The following is a 12,584-nucleotide window of genomic DNA, read 5'->3' as shown; positions in this document are numbered from 1 at the left end:
GAGAAAGATTTCCTTGCTGCTTGTTCAAGGGATAGTTTGTGCCATACTTTCCAACACAGTTGGAAGGGAGCAAGTATAGGCCCTCGGAGCTGGGAACAAAAAATGGCACCATGGATGTGTTTGATGTGAATTATGAAACAAGGAATTCATATGAAGAAAATTTCCAATTGCTTTTAATACCTTACCACACATCGGAGGACCTAAAGGTTGCGACATTTCTGAGTTTAGTTGGCCATAAAATGTTTATGCTGCCACAGAATCTTGTTCACCCACCAAAACCAAGTCATTCAGTGTGTCATGAGAATGTCGCTTTAAGAAATGGTTAGCTGTTCATGTTACTGCAGTGATGTCAGAGTGTAGGTGGAGCTGAGCTCTGGTTCTACTTTTTAGTTTCACTTTGAGAAAAAACATGGGTGTGTCTGGGTTTTCCAGTGAGCTGCAGCTGAAGTTAAACAAAGAGCTGTCCCGTTTGATCTCTGCCATCGAAAGACTATCTCTGGATCATTTGCTGAATTCAGAATTATAAATGTTCTCAACAGTGATTGTGAACCTAATGTGCTCCTGTTTAAAGGTTTGTTAAGTCTTTTGGATGTTAAAAGGACAGCTTAAAGGATTACTTAGTGTTGTATTCTTTGGCCATTATCTTTGAATTAATGGTTGCTAAGATATTCACTGTTTGTTTTAAAAAGGTTAACTTGAGTTCATAGAATAAACATTGTTTTGTTTTTTAAAAATACTGGTCCATTTCTGCTGTACCACACCTGTAGAGTGATCTGTGTGCTCCCCATACCACAATCTATTAAATGTTGTGGGTCAGGTGAACTCCATGATACACTTTGGGGTTCCCTAAACCCTGGCCCATAACAAGTGAATTAATGAAAATCTCACAGGCACATTTCTCTCCTAAGCCATTATTGAGTGCAGAAAGGTTTTGTTCCACTGCCGTAGTCAGGAACAGACGGATACATTTTACAGTTTACAGCATCTTTAAGAAGATTAACTAGGTATTGCCAATTTGGTACAACACTTGATGATACACTTCGAGGCAGGCTGGTTTGTGGATTATACAGTGAAGCAATTCAGAGGAAGCTGCTTACTGTAAGTTATTTAATGCTAAAAGCTGCTGTGGAAATTGCCACATCTGTGGAACTCGTAACGAGAGAAACTTCACAGATATGTGCTGGAGCGAAGATCCACAAAATGGATGGCTCAGGAATAGGGCTGCATAGATGCAACTGTGCCACTGTTGTACACAGGTTGGACTCTCAGTGGGGGAAAGCTGGTATTAATCGAATGCATGAAGAACGGTGTCAAGAAGAGCGACATCGCCGATGCGTATTGGGCTCAGATTACCTATTCTGCACCAAGAAAGCGCTAGAAGAACAAAACAAGTAAACAATCTAGTCATGTCTACAAATGAGTGGATGAAGCTCAATATGGCTCAAAAGACAGAGAAATTGAACTACTGCAAGAGCTTAAGCTAGGTGGCTTGTCAATACAGGAAGATCAACAATGTTTTTGGGATAGCCAAAACTAGGGCGGCATGGTGGTGCAGTGTTTAGCGCTGCTGCCTCATGGCGCTGAGGGCCTGGGTTCGATCCCGGTCCCAGGCTACTGTCCATGCGAAGTTTGCACATTCTTCCCTTGTCCGTGTGGGTCTCACCCCCACACGTTGCAAGTTGGTGGATTGGCCACGCCATATTGTTCCTTAATTGGAAAAAAACTTTAAATGGGTACAGCCAAATATTGAAGATCATGAAATTAAAATATAAGTGGATATGGGTACAACAGCGTCGCTAATACCTGAGACAATTTATCAAAAGCTGAAACATCTGCCTTTAAAACCATCAAATGTGATCCTAAGGATGTACACTGAAGAGGTCACACTAGTATAAGGATGCATTACAATGAAAGTAGAAGCAAATGGGCAGACAGTGGAGTTACTGCTATGTTGACCATGGAAATTTTCATGCTCTATTTGGCAAGCATGGTTGGCTAAGGTTAGGCTTAACTGGGAGACAGTCAACCAATTAGTGGATTCAAAATCAACTAGCAACAACTTCTGAAGAAGTATGCAAAGGTGCTCGAAGATTCATTTGGCTCTATGGTTGGAGATCTACACCTAAAAATCAAGCCTGACAGAACACTCAAATATTTCAAAGCTGGAACCGTACCATATGCCATTAGGCCTAAAGTTAAAGAAGAACTAGAAAGATTAGTACGGTTAGGAGTCATTAAATCTGTTGCTACAAGTGATTGGGTGACACCAATCGTTCCTGTATTAAAATAGGATGGCTCAGTGAGAACTTGTGGAGATTTTAAAACCACTACTAACCGGGTTTTGTGCGTAGCTCTTAATCCACTGTCGCTAATTGAAGACTTGTTTGCTGGACTTTCTGGTGGACAGAAATTCAGTAAAATGGATCTTTCACAGGCATATCTGCAGTTGAATGTGGCTGGCGATTCACAGATACTACTCACCATCGTAATGCACAAAGGTTTTAGAATAACATCTGACCCTGCTCTTTTTCAAAGTCAAATTTTAAGTGGGTTGAATCGAGTGCAATGATATTTAGATGGGCTGTTCATTACCAATTCGAGTGATTCAAGGACAATTTGGAAGCTACACTGAAGCAGTTACATAGCCGCAATGTAAGAGCTAAGAAGAATAAGTAAGACTTTTTCAAGTCATCCATAAATTACCTGGGTCATATCCTCGACAAAGATGGTTTGCACAAAAAAAAACCGAAGAAAATGTCAGCAATTTTAGGAACCCCACGTCTTCCAAACGCGACACAATTAAAGTCAATTTTAGGATGGATCAATTATCATGGTAAATTAATGCCAAATTTAGAAACGCACTTGAAGCCTTTACTCATGTTGCCATGTGTCAAACAGCTATGGCACTGGTCAGAAGAATGTGAGAACACATACAATGAAGTAAAGAAAGCTTTACTGGAATCAGAGCTGTTGGTTCAGTAGAATCCAAAAATGAAGTTATAATTAGCTTGCGATGCCTCAGCTTATGAAGTTGATGCTGTCATCTCACAGATTCAGAGCAGCATGCAAATAGATAGTTTATCATGTTTGCCTTTACAAGTCAAGCATGACGCGAGTGAAGACTCCACCATTACAACTATTACAAACATGGGAATTGTCGACACAGCCACGACAGAGAATGCACATCGATTATTCTGGTCACATGTTCTTAGTGACTGTGGATGTGCACTCAAAATGGCCAAAAGTAACGATAATGAAGTCAACAATGGCTGAACCGACTATTGAAAAACAACACAAAATATTGGCACGATTTGGAACACCAGAGCAGATTGTCAGTGATAATGGTACAGTAGTCCCCCTTTATAACGCGGGTGTTGGGGTCCAAGACAGCCACCCGCGTTGTATCCGAGCCGCGGATATCCACGATGGGGGTTTTAAATTTATTTAAAAATCTATGCTAGCGCTTCCCATTGTGAGTCTACGGGGGGCGGGGGGAGAGGTCAGACCCCCGTAGACTCACAATGGGAAGCGCCAGCATAGATTTTTAAATAAATTTAAAACCCCCATCGTGGATCTAATTAAAACAGTGTCAATTTCAGCGGCCGGCTCACTTTGATCTGGAGAGGGAATCTGCTCTCTCACTGAAACAATCAGCCGGCCGCTGAAATTGACACTGCCGGCTGCTCTCTCCCTCCAATCCAACTTTTAAGTTTTAATGTTTCTGATTGGAGGGAGAGAGCAGCGGGCAGTGTCAACTTCAGCGGCCGGCTGATTGTTTCAGTGAGAGAGCAGCTTCCCTCTCCGGATCAAAGTGAGCCGGCCGCTGAAATTGACACTGCCGGCTGCTCTCTCTCTCCAATCAGAAACATTAAAACTTAAAAGCAGTGTCAATTTCAGCGGCCGGCTGATTGTTTCAGTGAGAGAGCAGCTTCCTTCTCCGGATCAAAGTGAGCCGGCCGCTGAAGTTGACACTGCCGGCTGCTCTCTCCCTCCAGTCAGAAACATTAAAACTTAAAAGTTGGATTGGAGGGAGAGAGCAGCCGGCAGTGTCAATTTCAGCGGCCGGCTGATTGTTTCAGTGAGAGAGCAGCTTCCCTCTCCGGATCAAAGTGAGCCGGCCACTGAAATTGACACTGCCGGCTGCTCTCTCCCTCCAATCAGCCGGCAGTGTCAATTTCAGCGGCCGGCTCACTTTGATCCGGAGAAGGAAGCTGACAGTTGGGGTCCATAAGCCCCCCCCGCCGTATATCGCGAACCGCGGTATTGCGGAGCGCGGTATAACGGGGGACTACTGTACACAGTTTACGTCAAAGGAGTTTGAGTATTACTTGAAAGGGAACAGTATACACCATATCAAGTCAGCGCCATACCATCCAGCAATAAATGGATTGGCAGAACAGTTTGTGCTATCATTAAAGCATTCTCTATCACAGCATCAAAGGACCAGGGAACATTTTCCAAGAAGAAAAAACAAATTTCTAATATCTTATCCAAAAACTGTGCATGCTGCTGTGCAAAGTTCACTGACAATGGTTTTGTTTAGGAGGAAACTACGAATGACAGTTTGATTTGTTAACTCCACCCGATACTTCAAAGATTATCAAATAGCATCTACAGAAAGGAATGAGGACAATTCCAAGATCTCAAGTGGCCATGTTCAAGAACGCTGGATTCTCCAAAAAGGAATAGACATCCATCATAGAGACTGTCTTATTCAATTGAATATATGCATAGAAATAATATATCAGGGGATCTGTTGTATAAATGTTAATTGTTGATATTGCGCTAATGAAGTAGAGAGGGCGGGATGTTATGTATCTGGCAATAAATTCCTGCTAGTTCCACATCATGTTTACTGCCATGTCACGTCATGTTTAGTGATGTCAGTGTGGTGAGATAACCACTGTAGTTAGGTGAGTCATGTGTACTGCAGTAGGGGGATGTATGCCTGTACCTGTAATACAGGTTCCTCCGGTCAGCCCCTGCCGGCTAGCTCCGCCCACAGGGAGCTTATGTATAAATATGTACGAGAGCTGCTCAGTCCCTCAGTCTACAGTTGCGGATGGAGGGACAACATCGTACAGGAATAGAGCCTCTATTGTACCTGTCTCTCGGCTTTATGTATAATTGTTAGCGCCACAATTTATTCCTGTACGATTTCCCAGTCACCATGGACATCAGAGTCAAGCCTGACCGTCTGCAGCTGGATCCACACTCGCCTCACGCCAGAAAAGACTTTGATCACTGGCTGGCAGTCTTCGAGGCCTACATCTCTTCAGCACACCCTCCCCCGACGGAGGGTCAGAAAAAGCAACTCCTGTACTCCAGACTGAGCTCCAGCGTCTTTCCGCTCATTCGAGATGCGACCGACTACACCGCTGCTATCGAACTGCTCAAGGAGAATTATGCACCATCGACGAACACCCTGTTTGCGAGGCATCAACTGGCTACTCGCAGCCAGCAGCCGGGTGAGTCGATTGAGGACTTCTGGAGGGCCCTTATACCTCTGGTACGAGACTGCGACTGCCGGGCCCTCACAGCCACGGAGCACTCTAATCTAATCATGCGCGATGCCTTTGTCACAGGCATTGCATCGGACCCCATCCGGCAACGACTGCTGGAAGGGGTCGCTCCCGACCTCGCGGCCGTAAAGGCCCTGGCACTCTCCATGACGGCCGCCTCCCGTAGTGCGCAAACCTACTCCGCCAGCCACTCGGCCCACCCGTCCTACCCCTCGTGGACCCCACAAACGGCCCCCCAGGCCCATCCGTCCTACCCCGCGTGGAACCCGCAAACGGCCCCCCCAGCAGCCGCCCCCGCGCACCATGCCTGCGCTGCCCGCCGCACCGCACCCCCTGGGGGTCCCCACTGTTACTTCTGCGGTCAGCAGAAGCACCCTCGCCAACGCTGCCCGGCCCGCACAGCGACCTGCAAAGCTTGTGGCAAGAAAGGCCACTTTGCAGCGGTGTGTCAGTCCCGGACGGTCGCCGCTATCGCGCCGCAGGTCCCCTCGCCTCAGCCGCTCCCCCAATGGGCCCCGCCGTCCGCTTCTCCCGACCCCACGTGCGATCAGTGGGCGCCGCCATCTTTTGCCGCCCCCGCCACGTGCGCCCCATGGGCGCCGCCATCTTCATCTACCACAGCCATGTGCGTTCCATGGGCGCCGCCATTTTGTTCCGACCCCATGACGGGCGCTCCATGGACGCCGCCATTTTACCCACAGGTGCTGCGGATGCCGACATCTAGACTCCAGGGGCCGCCATCACGGGACACGGGTCGCTACCGCTCCTCGTCGGACTCATCGGACTCAATCGCCGACCAGCCACTGCTCGCCTCCGTTACGCTCGACCAGTCCCGTCCTCGCAACCTGGCACCCTCTTCCACATCGGTGCTGGTCAACGGCCATGTGACCTCCTGCCTCATAGACTCCGGGAGCACCGAGAGCTTCGTCCACCCAGACACGGTAAGGCGCTACTCCCTTGCGGTCCATCCCGCTGACCGACAGATCTCCCTTGCCTCCGGTTCCCACTCTGTCCCTATCCGGGGTTTCTGCCTGGTTAAACTCACTGTACAGGGCGTGGATTTCGACCGTTTCCGCCTGTACATTCTCCCCGACCTCTGCACTTCCCTCTTACTAGGCCTGGATTTCCAGTGCAATCTCCAGAGCCTCACCCTCAAATTCGGCGGACCCCTACCTCCCCTCACCGTTTGCGGCCTCGCGACCCTCAAGGTCGAGCCTCCCTCCCTCTTTGCCAATCTGACTGAGGATTGCAAGCCCGTCGCCACCAGGAGCAGACGGTACAGCACCCAGGACAAGGCCTTCATCAGGTCCGAAGTCCAGCGGCTGCTTCGGGAGGGTATCATCGAGGCCAGCAACAGCCCTTGGAGAGCCCAGGTGGTAGTGGTTAAGACTGGGGAGAAGCACAGGATGGTCGTGGACTACAGCCAGACCATCAACCGGTACACGCAGCTCGACGCGTACCCCCTCCCCCGCATTTCTGAGATGGTCAATCAGATTGCACAGTACCGGGTCTTCTCTACTATTGACCTGAAATCCGCCTACCACCAGCTCCCCATCCGTAAATCGGACCGTCCCTACACTGCCTTTGAGGCGGACGGTCGTCTGTACCAATTTCTGAGGGTTCCCTTCGGCGTCACGAATGGGGTCTCGGTCTTTCAGCGGGAAATGGATCGAATGGTTGACCGGTACGGGCTGCAGGCCACCTTCCCGTACCTCGATAATGTCACCATCTGCGGCCATAGCCAGCAGGACCATGATGCCAACCTTCATAAATTCCTCCACACCGCGTCTCTCCTGAATCTCACGTACAACAAGGAGAAATGCGTGTTCCGCACAGACCGCTTAGCCATCCTTGGCTACGTAGTCCAAAACGGACTACTGGGGCCCGATCCCGACCGCATGCGCCCCCTCATGGAGCTTCCGCTCCCCCACTGCCCCAAGGCCCTCAAACGCTGCCTTGGGTTTTTCTCTTATTACGCCCAGTGGGTCCCGCAATACGCAGACAAGGCCCGGCCACTTATCCAGTCCACACATTTTCCCCTCTCGGCCGAGGCACAACAGGCCTTCGCCTGCATCCGATCTGACATAGCCAAGGCGGGGATGCACGCCGTAGACGAGACTCTGCCATTCCAAGTAGAGAGCGACGCTTCAGATGTCGCTCTTGCCGCCACACTAAATCAGGCCGGCAGACCCGTGGCATTCTTTTCACGCACCCTCCACGCCTCTGAAATTCGGCATTCCTCTGTCGAAAAGGAGGCCCAGGCAATCGTTGAAGCAGTGCGGCACTGGAGGCATTACCTGGCCGGCAGGAGATTCACTCTCCTCACTGACCAACGGTCGGTAGCCTTCATGTTCAACAACACGCAGCGGGGCAAGATCAAGAACGACAAAATCTTGCGGTGGAGAATCGAGCTCTCCACCTTTAACTACGAGATCTTGTATCGCCCCGGCAAGCTCAACGAGCCCCCAGACGCCCTCTCCCGAGGTACATGTGCCAGCGCACAAGTGAACCAGCTCCGTGCCTTGCACAACAGCCTTTGCCACCCGGGGGTCACTCGCTTGTACCATCTGATCAAAGCCCGCAATCTGCCCTACTCCGTCGAGGAAGTACGGACAGTCACCAGAGACTGCCAGGTCTGTGCGGAGTGCAAGCCGCACTTCTACCGGCCAGATCGCGCGCGCCTGGTGAAAGCATCCCGCCCCTTTGAACGCCTCAGCGTGGATTTCAAAGGGCCCCTTCCCTCCATCGACCGCAACACCTACATCCTTAGTGTGGTCGACGAGTTTTCTAGGTTCCCCTTCGCCATCCCATGCCCGGATATGACGTCTGCCACCGTCATCAAAGCCCTGGATTCCATTTTTGCCCTGTTCGGTTTCCCCGACTATATCCACAGTGACCGGGGATCCTCGTTCATGAGCGATGAGCTGCGTCAGTTCCTGCTCAGCAGGGGTATCGCCTCCAGCAGGACGACCAGCTACAACCCCCGGGGAAACGGGCAGGTAGAGAGGGAGAACGGGACGGTATGGAGGGCCGTCCAGCTGGCCCTACGGTCCAGGAACCTCCCAGCCGCTCGCTGGCAGCAGGTCCTCCCTGATGCGCTCCATTCCATTCGGTCGCTACTGTGCACCGCAACTAACAGTACACCCCATGAACGTGTTTTTGCCTTCCCCAGGAAGTCCACATCCGGAGTGTCGCTCCCGACCTGGCTCACGACTCCGGGCCCAGTCCTTCTCCGTAGGCATGTCCGGCACCACAAGGCGGAACCCCTGGTGGACAAGGTACGCCTTCTCCACGCCAACCCCCAGTATGCCTACGTGGAGTTCCCCGACGGCCGCCAGGACACTGTCTCGCTCCGGGACCTGGCTCCCTCAGGTGCCGATCCCATGCCCACACCCCTTCCTGCGCCAACCCCAGCGCCCCCCTATTCGTCCCCATCAGGTCCATCCCTCATCCCCCTGCCCACCCTGGAGGACATGGAAGATTTCGGCTTGCTCTCGGAGTCCTCCCGCCAGCTGCCAGCACCAACACCGCCAGCACCTGCACAATCGGGGCCATCACCGCCTGTGCCGACGTCACCACCACAGCTACGCCGATCACAGCGGAACGTCCGACCACCGATTCGGCTCAACCTGTAACCTGCTAACCGGATGGACTCTTGATTTTCTATGTTGGACCCTCTTGTAAATAGTTTTCTTTTATATTACAGTTACATGTCACCCCCGCCGGACTCATTTTTACAGGGGGTGAATGTGGTGAGATAACCACTGTAGTTAGGTGAGTCATGTGTACTGCAGTAGGGGGATGTATGCCTGTACCTGTAATACAGGTTCCTCCGGTCAGCCCCTGCCGGCTAGCTCCGCCCACAGGGAGCTTATGTATAAATATGTACGAGAGCTGCTCAGTCCCTCAGTCTACAGTTGCGGATGGAGGGACAACATCGTACAGGAATAGAGCCTCTATTGTACCTGTCTCTCGGCTTTATGTATAATTGTTAGCGCCACAGTCAGCAAAGTATTTGTGTGGGGTTTTAGCAGATCACTATGTTACATTGTATGAGCAGCATCTTTAATAAACCTCTCATCGTGTTTTACAAGGATACAGAGTGCAGGCACCTCCATATCTTTTTTTTTGAAGCAACAAAGAACTATAATACAGCTGAAAATTCTTTTCCCCCCCAGATAACTTTGGGGATTGGGGACTCGCTGGCTGAAAGAGGCAGAAACCCTCACTGTATTGAAAAAGTACTTGGATATGCATTTAAACTGAGCTACAGACCAAGAGATGGAACGTTAGGGCTAAAAAAACACTTTATCGGCCGGCTGGGTCAGGAATGGCCTCCAAATGTTCTGTAAATTTGCTATGGTTCTAGATATAAATGTGAGCACATATCACTAACCCACATCTGCACCCTTTAATTCAGTATTTCTCAAACTGGGGTCCATAGATCTTTCCGTTGGTCTGCAGAATAATGATAGCCAGAGGCCAACTTTGTACAAGTCTGGAGGGGCCTGGTTTAGCTCACTGTGCTAAATCGCTGGCTTTTAAAGCAGACCAAGCAGGCCAGCAGCACGGTTCGATTCCCGTACCAGCCTCCCCGGACAGGCGCCGGAATGTGGCGACTAGGGGCTTTTCACAGTAACTTCATTTGAAGCCTACTCGTGACAATAAGCGATTTTTATTTCATTTCATTTTTCATTTCATCTGGCTGCCACATGCACAGGCAGAGTGGGTTAGCTCTTTCAACTATGAGGGAGCACATTTAGAGCAGCTCTGAGAGCTGTATGGTGGTCTCCGGATCTGTAAGTAATATGCAAGTATATGTCATTTATGGGATGTGGAGGTCACTGGCTCGGCCAGCATTTATTGCCCATCCCAAGTTGCCTTTGAAAAGGTGGCTGTGGGCCTCTTTCTTGAACTGCTGCAGTCTCTGTGTTGTAGGAGCACCCAGAGCGCTGTTAGGGAAGGGGTTCCAGCATTTTGGCCCAGCGGCAGTGAAGGAACAACGATATATTTCCAAATCAGGATGGTGAGTGGCTTGGAGGGGAACTTCCAGGTGGCGGTGTTCCCAGCCTTTGACCTGATCTTTTAACAACGTTAGGACTTACGGACTGAACTGATCTCTCAACGCATCATAGACACATATACATAGAAGATAGGAACAGGAGGAGGCCTTTTGGCCCTTCGAGCCTGCTCCGCCATTCGTCACGATCATGGCTGATCATCCAACTGAAAGCCTAATCCTGCTTTCTTCCCATAGCCTTTGATCCCATTCTCCCCAAGTGCTATAACTAGCCTCCTCTTGAATATGCGTTGAGAGATCAGTTCAGTCCGTAAGAGAGTCGTTCAGGAGTTTGGTAACAGCGGGGAAGAAGCTGTTTTTGAATCTGTTAGTGCGTGTTCTTAGACTTTTGTCTGGAACATCACTGCAGGAGTTCCTTAGGGGCATTCCCTGAGCCCAACCATATTCAGCTTTTCATCAATGATCTTCTTTCCATCATAAAGTCAGAAGTGGGGATGTTTGCTGCTGGTTGCACAATAAATAGTCTGTGTACCCATCAGACATCAAAATCTGAGATACAACCTTCGTTCAACGAACTATTGCTAAAACTGAGGGCATTCAGTTATACCTTGCCAGGAGCTATGTGTGGCTAATACAAGCCTCATTAATTTAGTTGTGTTTCTGCTCATGTTTCGCTTAATCAGGAAGTGGGGCACAAATTTCCAACTTGTTTTTGCGATGGCCGGGAATCGAAGCCGGGTCAACTGCTTGGAAGGCAGCTATGCTCACCACTATACCACCATCGCTCACTTTTTCTGCTCATGTTTGAGCTAAATAGTTGTACAGCGTTGCCATTCTCTGCTCACCTGTGTTCAATTTTCTAGCTCAGGGCAGCACGGTGGCACAGTGGTTAGCATTGCAGCCTACGGCGCTGAGGACTGGGTTCGAATCCCAGCCCTGTCACTGTCCGTGTGGAGTTTGCACGTTCTCCCCGTGTCTGCGTGGGTTTCACCCCCACAACCCAAAGATGTGCAGGATAGGTGGATTGGCCATGCTAAATTGCCCCTTAATTGGAAAAACTAATTGGGTACTCTCAATTTATTTATTTTTTTAAAATTCTATCTCAAGCCATCCTTGACAGAAACTGCTTTAAAATATTGCATCCCTTGGGTCATCTTTCCTGCTGCTAAAACTCTCATTCATGCTTTCAGCATTTTGAGAATTGATTTCTCTTAAGCTCGTTCCACGGGCATCTGTCTACATCCGACACCAACTACATACGGTCAAGGTCTCTATGCCCAGGTTCTCTCAACTGAGATCAACACATGCATGACCCTCAACCTTGTCCTGATGGATTGTTTTACGTGACAGGCAATTCATTGCAAGTTCTTTGCCCCCGTTTTCTTTCTGCATCCACACTTGGTTGAGATGGGCATGACTTCTTTGTTCATTATTAGATAAGATCCCAACATATATCTTAAATGTTCTGTTCCATGACTCCTGTAATGAAATGCTACAGTGCCTGTAGATTTGGTGACTTGCCTATCCATTGTTTGGCACCTGAAAAGTACATGTACGTGGAGAAAGAACAGGTTTAAGTTCAAGGGATGCTAAAACATCTTTCTTCCCACCTCACTCCCCCCACTGTAGCCCCACATCATAACCAAATGAGTCTTGATGAGTTTTCGGCAAGCTATGTGTAAAGGGTAGCTATAATGAAATGAAATGAAAATCGCTTATTGTCACAAGTGGGTTTGAAATGAAGTTACTGTGTAAAGTCCCTAGTCGCTACATTTCGCCGCCTGTTCGGGGAGGCTGGTCCGGTGAATTGAACCGTGCTGCTGGCCTGCCTTGGTCTGCTTTCAAAGTCAGCGATTTAGCCCTGTGTTAAACCAGCCCCAAATTAGCGTGACCAATCCACCTACCCTGCACATCTTTGGGTTGTGGGGGCGAAACCCACACAAACACGGGGAGAATGTGCAAACTCCACACCGACAGTGACCCAGAGCTGGGATCGAACCTGGGACCTCGGCGCAGTGAGGCAGCAATGCTAACCACTACAT

At 49.6% G+C, this 12,584-nt stretch overlaps 1 non-coding gene across 1 annotated transcript; it reads right to left on the bottom strand.

Annotated features, from left to right (window-relative positions):
- Positions 1-11,255: 11,255 nt before the first annotated feature.
- Positions 11,256-11,327, bottom strand: trnag-ucc. Its single transcript has one exon. It is a non-coding gene; the product is annotated as a tRNA-Gly (tRNA).
- Between the last annotated feature and the right edge of the window lie 1,257 nt (positions 11,328-12,584).

The sequence above is a fragment of the Scyliorhinus canicula genome, chromosome 19 (assembly GCF_902713615.1).
Source record: "Scyliorhinus canicula chromosome 19, sScyCan1.1, whole genome shotgun sequence".
In the NCBI taxonomy this organism is placed as follows: domain Eukaryota; kingdom Metazoa; phylum Chordata; class Chondrichthyes; order Carcharhiniformes; family Scyliorhinidae; genus Scyliorhinus; species Scyliorhinus canicula.
Note: the sequence above shows the minus strand (reverse complement) of the source record. Positions and strands in the feature narration are given on the sequence as shown.